At 43.7% G+C, this 8311-nt stretch overlaps 1 long non-coding RNA gene across 1 annotated transcript; it reads left to right on the top strand.

Moving 5' to 3' along the window:
- The first annotated feature begins 559 nt into the window (after positions 1-559).
- Positions 560-7906, top strand: LOC142827636 (uncharacterized). The gene is made up of 3 exons (XR_012902335.1): positions 560-767; positions 5803-5946; positions 7740-7906. It is a non-coding gene; the product is annotated as an uncharacterized LOC142827636 (long non-coding RNA).
- The last annotated feature ends 405 nt before the right edge of the window (positions 7907-8311 follow it).

Here is an 8311-nt window from a genome sequence, read left to right as displayed (position 1 = left end):
ATAGAGGAAAATTAGGTAATAAATCCTTTTGCGTCCATTATTAGACCTGCTTATTGGCCCCCTTAAGAACTTCAACCATAAGTTAATCCCAGAAATGCTTCCTCTTGGAACAATAATGAAGATATGTAGCTGCCCTAGGACTACAGTGAAGTTTAGCTGTGGGGGTACAGCAGCCAGTAGAGGTTGAGGGTCCCACAATAGGACAAAGACACAAGTTATTGTCCCAGATAGTTCAGTGGAGAAGCGCAGAATTAATTCCTGTGGAATTTTAAGGACATATAATGTTTCATTTCACAGCTGAACTTCAGTATACTGTGTAAGGGATGCTTTAGTCCAAGAATCTCCCTGGACACAGCCTGGTTATTCACAGTTAAAGTGGTGCAAGATGTAATGCTGACAGACCCCAATCAGCAGTGGCTGAGATCAAACCTGGAACTGCTGGAGCATGAGGGGCTACTGCATGAGCTAAGAAATACATCTCTCTTAGTCAAGGCTGCAGTAGACTCATCAATCTCTAGCTGGGTGAGCTGCCACTAGAGGAGGACAGAGTATCATTCTAAGCCAGCACTGGAGAAGAACCATACATTAAAAATCCTAAAATGGCTTCATTTTACAACAATTAATAGCTATTTGAGTTGGGGGTGGTCAGTGGCCAGTGGACTTGCTATGAAAGTTTTTTCTGTTATTTCAGGCCTTTCACATTTTGGAAGACATGACTGTTCTTGTGATCTTGTGATGCCTGAGGAAGGTATTGTTCCAAGCTGCTGGTGAGGAAACCTACAGTCTGTTCTAAGTATTCAAACACAGTGATGGACAGCACATTTATGTGTGGAATGGGCTGGTCAGCTACTGAAGTATCCTTGGCAAATATGCCATTCCCTGCAAAGTGACTACAGCTTGTACCTCTGTTGCCTGGACTTCTGTAGTCTGGCAACATCTGTGGTCTGGCATTCCCATGCTCCCAGACCCCATGCTCAGCAACTCCTCCGCCTGCCCTCACAGAGCTTCTGGAGTGCCACAAAGCTCATTTGTGCCACTCAAGCTTAGGGGGGAGGGCGAGGAGCAGCAATAGAGGGACTCTAAACGAAGCCCCATGAGGCTGCACACCTAGTCCCTGGCCACAGGGCTCCACAGATGCCCTGCCTCTTCCCTGAATGCCCCCTGTTCAGTCAATGCTGACCCATCTGCTTCTGCCAGAGTGGAGCCCTGCAGCGGGGCTGGCATTGATTGAGCAGGGGCTGGAGGAGTGGGGGAGTACTCAGGGGAAAAGGCAGGATGGCTTTGGAGACTCCTGGCCCCCAGTGGGCTCTGCAGTCGTCCTGCCTTTTCCCCCCAAGCATCCTCTATCCGGGTATGTCTACACTACAGCGCTAGTTCGAACTAACTTAGTTCGAATTAGTTAATTCGAACTAAGCTAGTTCGAACTAACGCATCTAGAACTAAAAACTAGTTCGAACTAGCGTTTTGCTAGTTCGAACTAGCAAGTCCACATTAAGTGGACCCTGAACAGGGCTTAAGGATGGCCGGAAGCAGTGCCGGCAGGGCATAAAAGGAGGACTTAGAGCATGGAGATGCTGTCTCAGGCTAGCCGAGGGCTGCGCTTAAAGGGTCCCGACCCCCACCCCGGACACACAGTTCTAAGGGGTGCCCTGCTTGCAACGAAGTTCTGGCTTGGAGTGCCCTGAGTGCCCACACTGGGCACATCACACCACTCGGCCATCAGCCCGGCTGCACTTGCCGCAGGCTGCCATCTGGGGAGAGGGAGTAATTGGGGGGCTGCAGGAGAGCTTCCACCCCCAGAAGCCCGCAGAGCCAGCCCAGTCCTCCCCATCGGGGGCTCGTACCCCATTCCTCCCTCACCTCCTTCCACTTACCCTTCCTTAGCCCCCCTTCTTATTGATGTACAAAATAAAGATAACGTTTCTTCCAACATTGACTCTGTCTTTATTGAAAAAAAACTGGGGGAGACTGGGAAAAGGAGGTGGGAGAGGGGAAGAGAAAGGCTGGGAGAGGGGAGGGCAACTAACATGATCAGGGGTTGGGAACAGGTCCCAGATGAAGGAAGGCTACAGAGACTGGGACTGTTCAGCTTAGAAAAGAGGAGACGGAGGGGGGACAGGATAGAGGTCTCTAAAAGCAGGGGTTGGGTGGAGAGGGTGCATTCAGAAAAGTTCTTCCTGAGTTCCCATAAAGAAGGACTAGAGGACACCAAAGGAAAGAAATGGGTAGCAGGCTTGAAACTAGTAAGAGAAAGTTGTTGTTGTTGTTGACAAAGCAAATAGTTAACCTGTGGAACTCCTTGCTGCAGGAGGCTGTGAAGGCTAGAACTAGAACAGAGTTTAAAGGGAAGTGAGATCAAGTCATGGAGGTTGGGTCCATGGAGTCCTATTAGCCAGAGGGTAGGAGTGGTGTCCTTGCCCAAAGTTTGTGGAAGGCTGGAGAGGGATGGCACGAGACAAATGGCTTGGTCACTGTCTTCGGTCCATCCCCTCCAGGGTCCCTAGGGTTGGCCGCTGTTGGCAGACAGGCTACTGGGCTAGATGGACCTTTGGTCTGACCCAGTACGGCCATTGTAAGCTCAGGGCTCAGGGTTGGGGGTCTCAGTGGACCCCCTTGATTTTCATGCACACCTGGTCCTGGGTGGCCAGGCTGGCAGCTCTCCTGCCCTAGACGGCCACTTTCCTGTGCCTAGTGCGGAGATCGTGGACGAGGTCCACGATGTCCGCACTAGCCCAGGAAGGTGCCCGCCTCTTGCGGTCCAGGGCAAGCTCCCGGGAGCCGCCAGCCTGGTCCCGGCAAGAGGGGGTGGGCTTGGGGGCATCGGGTGGGTGGCTCTGTGCCGTGCCAGGTGCAGGGTCTGCTAGCTGGGTGCTGGCAGGCTTGCACCTGGCACGGGCACCGTAGCCAGCCCGTGCCCCTTTAAAGGGTCCGGGGCCGGGAGGGGGGCATAGAGTTTCCCTGGTGTTGGCCAGAGTGGCCACCAGGGAAACCTGGGGAGGGCTAGCCTCCCACTAGTTCGAACTAAAGGGCTACACAGCCCTTAGTTCGAACTAGCTAGTTCGAACTAGGCGTTAGTCCTCGTAAAATGAGGTTTTCCTAGTTCGAACTAAGCGCTCCGCTAGTTCGATTCAAATTCGAACTAGCGGAGCGCTAGTGTAGCGCATAGGAAAGTTAGTTCGAACTAACGTCCGTTAGTTCGAACTAACTTTCTAGTGTAGACATACCCTCCCTTATCAATCAATGCCACACCTTTGCTTCTTCCAAAGCAGAGCCCCACAGCCAGCAGCAGCAGAAGGGCCAGCACTGATCTCCTCTGATTTGGGACTGATCTGGTCTTGAGGATGCTGGACCAGGGAGATGCAATCTGTAATTATCTGCAGTTCCTAATTCAGGGACAGTTTGCAACTATCAGTACCCAAGACTGAGTCAGATCATTACTCATGAGGGAATCAAAAGGATGTTGTGTTAGCTTCCATATGACTTACATGTTATGACTGCATGCAAACACACAGAATTCCAGTTTTCCTCCTTCTCACTCCATGCACATTTCTGGACAAAAATTCGAACTGCAGTTATACTGGGGACAAATTATTTGACCACTTTTGGACTGGATGGATTACCTTTAGCAGAAATGGATGGGATTTGGAAGTGGAAAACACTTCCCAAATCGCACACACAAATCATTGTTCCTGCATGACTCCATAGACGGTTGAGTACTTACAGAGTGGCAGACAGACAACGAAATGTCAATGTTTAAAAAATAGGAATGGCCATAGCAAAAATGGTAAAAAAATTTCTTTGAGGGCATCTTTTACTGTTTGATTTTTCTGCGCAATGTTTTGAACTCCAGGTGGTGTGGCATAGGTGCGGGAGAAGAACGGGAGGGTAAGGTACTGGGATATAATCTGCCATTACTGGATCACACTACTAGCCAAGGCTTCTACTAACTTCTGCATTAGTTCATAGCATGGGAATCCTTCCCATTACTCTATCAATAAATGTTATTGTGGAGCCAAAAACATACTGGAGCAGCTGCTGTACCTTCCATGTCTGCTATAGGCTCAGTAGCAGGAGGTTCCTCAGGGGATGCATCAAGTAGCTCCATAGCTGGACCATAGCTGCACCATGGTTGGCTCTGGGAAACTCTTCAAATGTCAGTTTGTTGCCCAAGGTATGATTCTAGTCTTTAGTCCCTGATCTTCTGGTATGCACTTCTGAGCTGCTTAATCCACTTTCTGCACTGGTCACTAGTCAGATCATTTTTCAATGCTGCCAACTTCTTGGCTCTTTGCTGGTATGTGAGATCATTTAACTGGCCTTGTTGGTCTCAAACCAAAGATTTGTCAAAATCTGGTTGTGCTCCTGTGATCAAGGAGCAGCATGCTTTGCAAAAGGCTTGTTTTGGTAAGTCTCCATTGCAAACACAAAAAGGTCTCTGATGGTCAGTTTGCAGCAAGGTGGTCAGAAGATAATGGAAGGACTTACTCACTGGATTGCTATTGTGTGCCTAAGGGGGTTGATTTCTCTTTTCACTTGAGCCAACTGGAGATTCTTGAGTTAGAGAGGACAAAGGAAATTGGTTCACAGGATTTTTTTGATAGTTTTGGTAAACTCCCAGGACCCAAATTGGGGGGACTGCATCTACACCGCAAAGCAACAGAGCTTGAACCTTGGGTCTTGGCTTGATTTGGGTTTGGATCCTCCACCCCACAGGATCCTAGCACCCATGTCTGAGTCTGAGGCCAGCCTTTCATGAAAGTACAAACATACCCTTTTAGCTCTGCAGCCTGAGTCAATTGACCTGGGCTATAAGGTTCAGTGCAGCAAGGTTTTTTTTTTTTTTTTTTATTGCAGTGTACACAAATACCCTTTATGGTGGTCTACAATTCACCAATAGCCTTCTTCTGTTATAGTGGCTTATACAGCACAGAGTAACTTTGACCTTAGTGACACTCAGCCACTTTAGTGCCTTTGCTTACCTGTATACAACCTCATTGAAAACCTGTTGGGTTGACTTCAGTGGGATTGCCCAGATGTCATTGTCAGGCAAATTTTTTTCTTGTAACAGAGTCACCCTATTTTGTTTTGTGTTCTGTCTCTGCTGATAAAATGTAGTGGGTTATTTCCTTTTATTTGACTGAGGGTGTGCTTTAAGCTAATGATTTACATGATTTTTTCCACAGTAACTTCTACCTTTCATCTAATCTGTGCACTGAAAGTTGTTTTTTATTGAGCGCTTATGGCCAAATTCTGTGCTGATTTACACACCAGGCATTTCCATTGACTGAAGAGGGATTGCAGGGGTCGTAAGTCAATGCAGTATTTGGTCTAGTTCATTTTTGTTCTCAAACTAAAAACCCCATTTTGCTCTTTTGAAGATAAAAGCACTTTTCTAAAAAATGTAACGGACCTCTTTGCATGACCAGTGCAGAGAAAATGGCACAAAATTATGCCCTTTTGATTTTGTGTGTGTGTCTGTATGGAAATGTCTGTGAGGCTTATAAAGATAAAGATATATATAAAAGCTTCCACATTCATACTCTATTCTGAATGTGATCTGTATTTGATAATGCCAGGGAGAATTTAAAAAATGTTGAAATGTAAGTGAAAATTGGGGGAAAATTTCTGTAATGGTTTGCCTGTTTTCTTCCCTGCTTTTCTGATTTTCACTAGTTCTAGTATCTGTTCTATGCAAACATTCCAGGGTCCTGTGTATTGCAAACAATGTGTCATGGAGTCTACCCTTACTTTGTTGTTTATTTAAAAATAATAATTTTAATGAAGTTGTCACATAATTTCCAGACTGTTGCATGAGAGAGCTGCAGTGGCAAAGGAATACTAAGAGTACACAGGAGTTTGAGTATGCCCCATAAATGAGCTCTACATAAACAGTGTAGGATCCATCATGTGACCTGTTCCAGCTGTCCAAACAGATCAGACTTCCAGGTAATTCCTTTATTGGATATAGTCATTATACTAGTAGCAAGTGTTTTTAGCACTGGAGTAAAAATAAGTAATTCTGTAACTTGCTAAATTAGGGCCTAGCTAAACTGACTGTACTATAAAGATCCAACTTAGGGATGTGAAGGACTAGTTGACTATCCGATAAGCAAATGCCTGTTAGATAGTCGACAGGATAGTGGAGTGTTTCTCAACCTTTTTTTTTTTTTTAATAAAGTACCCCTTTTTCAACAAAAAAAAAAGTACCCCAAAACCTACCATTTTCAGACACAATTTTTTTTTCTACCATTGCAACATATTTGTTTAAACAACTTAATTATAACTGGGTGGGCAATGAAATTTTTGGGTGTAAAAAGTACAAAAATAATAAAACACTGTAAAACTTAAAAAAAAAATCAGTTTTCTCCAAATTTCAGTTGTGTTGACATACCCCCCAGACTTCTCTCAAGTACCCCTAAGGGTACTCATACCACTGGTTGAGAAACACTGGGATAGTCGCTAGTCACTTTCCTCCCCCGTAACTGCCTCTATCAGAGAGGCAACAAGGTGGAGTGGAGGGAAAAAAGGGGGTACTTCAAAGCGGCAGCACTGCTTGAAGCCTGGGGCCTGACCCGAAGCTCCACGCGGTGCTGCCACTTTGAAACGCCGCGTGTAGCCCACGGCCAGATGGGATATCCCCAGGCTGCACACAGCGTTTTGAAGTGGCACTGCCGCGTGGAGCCCAGGATCAGCTGGGTACTCCCCAGCTGATCCTGGGCTCCGTGCGGCAACTGCAGCTTTGAAACGCCACAAAGAGCCCGGCATCAGGCTCCTCATGACATTTCAAAGAGCCTGGGGTTAAGTGGGGGAGTCTCCAGCTGACCCTGGGCTCCACGCGGTGCTTTCGCTGTTGCTGCACTTCAGAGGGCTGTTGCTACACTTCAAAGGCGGAGGCGCCCTATTGACATATCAAATAGTTGATGCAAAATGCATTGGCTATTCGATTAGTCAGTTACCCAATACTTAACATCCTTAATCCAACTCCTATTGAGTCAGGTCCTAAGTGATGTTGACTACTTCATTAGAGAAGTGCTGTTTCCATTACAAGTGTACACCGTTTTTAATAGTTCAAAACTATTATTAAAATACGTAGTTTTAAAATGTATTTTATCTTTATAAGAAGCAGATTGCTACTTAATTGGCAACTGTCATGTATCACTAGATGAGAAATGTACTTACTGAATATGATTAATGAGTCATTTTTCTTCCATATTAGTTTATTACAGCTGAATGATGTATGGATTATAAATTTACAAAATATATTTTGAACTTGTAAGTGGAGATACAATATGTTTTAAAATAGTCGTAAGAAGTTAAAAATATTTTCAGCTAATACAAAAGCTTGTTGTCCATAATAACTCACATTTATAAACCTGTGGCATTCAGAAAAGAGATTTTACATTGATGTTTTAAACACTAGAATTGGCTAATTCCTAACAAAATCAATACACAATTATTGGGTTTTTTTAAAGCCAGGTTTATTTTAAATGTTTCTGTTTCAAAAGAGGGTAATATAAAATATATTTGCAACTGTTGTTGGACTCTCAGAATTTAAAAAAAGCCATTTGAAGAAAAAGCTTATTATTTTATTTAAAGCATCTGCTTACAAATGTAGAATAGAAAAATTTGAAAAAACTAAAATGTTTTCACAAAAGTGTATTTTTTTTAAAAAAGGTGATTTTATTTGAATTTTTAAACACATTTCCACCATTCTAATGCTGGTGTCTTTTTTTCTTCAGTTAAGGTGAAAGACTGTCATTTATAAAAGGACAATATGAAGACTTATTTGCTGAGAGTTGGTGGACATTTCTTATATTTTCAGAATATAAATGTATAACTTTTATAAAAAATGTTGCTCCTTTTTTTACCAACTGATGTGTGACCATCTCTTAAAAGACTTATGGTATTTCCCGAAAACCACACATTTAAATGAAGTAGGATTTATAGGCTCAAAGTTTGTCACCATGTATAAAAACTGTATTTAGATCAATGACTTAGAAATGAAAGGTTCCTATAATGAATACCTTTAATCACTGGATCCTCTAAATTGAACTAATATTTATTTGACCTGAAATAAGAGTTTGATATCAAAGGGACTGACTTAGCTACTATTTAATTGTTTATTTAAAACTACTAATGGTCCAAGGACCTTAAAATCCTATTATACTTTCTATAAGTAGAAGACCAGATAAGTACAAGTGCTAAAAGGATAATAAATCATTATTAAATATATGCCAATATTTTTTTCAAGATTCCATTATAATTTTTCAGTAATATTTCAGAATCACACATTTTGCAGAATAATTTAACA

This window comes from Pelodiscus sinensis, chromosome 3, assembly GCF_049634645.1.
Source record: "Pelodiscus sinensis isolate JC-2024 chromosome 3, ASM4963464v1, whole genome shotgun sequence".
NCBI lineage: Eukaryota > Metazoa > Chordata > Testudines > Trionychidae > Pelodiscus > Pelodiscus sinensis.
Note: the sequence above shows the minus strand (reverse complement) of the source record. Positions and strands in the feature narration are given on the sequence as shown.